Raw genomic sequence first — 1728 nt, 5'->3', positions numbered from 1 at the left:
ACTGAGGTCAGACCAGTGGTTCGCTTCCGGAGATTTTGTCATCGTGCACCCCAGAGAGAGCAAACTGCTGATGGGCGCACTGCAATTCGGCCTTTTATTGTCATCACTCCTCAGTGACCACAGGGAACAATCTCTCAGGAAAGGTTTTGTGTACTGAAGATCCCCAAAAAGTCAGCAAGCAAGGAGGTTTACCTGCCTAAGGTGCTATGTTTTTGTGCTTCTTCTGGCCTTCGTGGTTTTCTGGTGGGAAACTCAGGAGCAGCACCAGCAGGTAGCGGAGGACAGAGTGCTTCAAGCTCACGGCCAAAGTGCTTCCTTCACATGCTGCCTGTGACTTTGAAAGTTAAAAATATGTATATATACTGTTTCTACACTATTTGTAAACAAATGGCTTTTATGACAATTCTTAGAAGGAAAATGACTGCTGCCATAAATGGTATGACTAACCTTAACCAAACCTCTCTGGTTTACTCTTCCTTACATTCTCCGTTATTCCGAATAGCATTTCATCAATTTTATGTCTCAGCAAAAACTCTGCTAATATTTGACCCTTCTCTATCATATTTATTTGTATCTTTAAAAAAAAGCCTAACAAAGGAAACGTTCAAAGTGTTGCAGTTTTCTATTTTCTCTTGGTAATTCCCTTCTTTGCCATTGAAGACATGTTTCTAGAGAGACCAGACCACCACAATTCTTCCAATCTCTTCTATTTATAGTGTTCAAACTTTTGAATCAAGGAGAGCTATGTCCGATAGCTGCTAATTAAATCACACTTCTGTAATTATCAAAACCAATTTACCTTGATCTGTCATAGTATGGCTTTTAAAAGTCTGCTTCCCTGGATACTACAAAGAATTATTAATTAAAGCATTTGTCCCAAGTATGTATCTTAAAATACAAAGAGCAAAATACCTACTTGGTACAGAATTAAGGACATACTTTCCTACTCTTAAAGAACCACAGACTTCAAACATAATGGCTATTACGGAAACCTGCTTTGAGGCTGTCTGTTAAAATGAGAGCTCAAAGTAAGACAAGTTTTGTTTCAGTAACTCAAACAATCTGGCCAGAGTTTACATCAATAAAGTGGAAAAAAAAAAAAAAGTAAAGTAAAACTCACCAAGTGTTTCACTATGAGTGGCTAGAATCCAGGTGCAACAAATGGTTTGAAAAAAAAAAAAAGCTATATGCAACTTAGATACAGCTGTAAGAATAAATTCTTTAAATTTTTTAAAACTCTATTTTTCTCAATAGGCATTTATTTTTACTCACAAAATAAAGATATACACAGCAACTAGCTTAGAAGCAACAAAGGACAACAGTTTCAAGTTAAGAAATAACTCTCCCTCATCCTCAACTTCCACCTCCAAGAAGGGAGAGAAAAGTGTGTGTGCTTAATCATTTTAGAAAACTTAAGAGCACAGCCTCCAAAAGCTTTACTTTAACCTGACCCTTTCACCTACAAGTAAGAACAGCCAAGATTAAAAAGGATAGAGGATGACACAAGGTCATGATCATTAAGTCTGCTTTAAATCAATCAAGAAAACTGGTTACTTATTTTGTAACAACCGGTTACTTATTTTGTAACAACCACAGTCAAAATTCTCCATCTATCACCTTTTTAATTGTAAAGATTAAATTGTAGTTGGAACTAACATATTCATCATTTACAAAAAAAGTCTGCCTACTCGATTTCCTTAAGGCAATAAAAAATTTACTGCTCATGTG

The 1728-nt window shown here is 36.2% G+C and overlaps 1 non-coding gene across 1 annotated transcript; it reads right to left on the bottom strand.

Annotated features, from left to right (window-relative positions):
* LOC123776095 (small nucleolar RNA SNORD89) lies at positions 1-115 on the bottom strand. Its single transcript, XR_006775271.1, has one exon. It is a non-coding gene; the product is annotated as a small nucleolar RNA SNORD89 (small nucleolar RNA).
* Between the last annotated feature and the right edge of the window lie 1613 nt (positions 116-1728).

Source organism: Ursus americanus, chromosome 7 (assembly GCF_024610735.1).
Source record: "Ursus americanus isolate L20-20 chromosome 7, mUrsAme1.1.p, whole genome shotgun sequence".
Taxonomy (NCBI): Eukaryota; Metazoa; Chordata; class Mammalia; order Carnivora; family Ursidae; genus Ursus; species Ursus americanus.
Note: the sequence above shows the minus strand (reverse complement) of the source record. Positions and strands in the feature narration are given on the sequence as shown.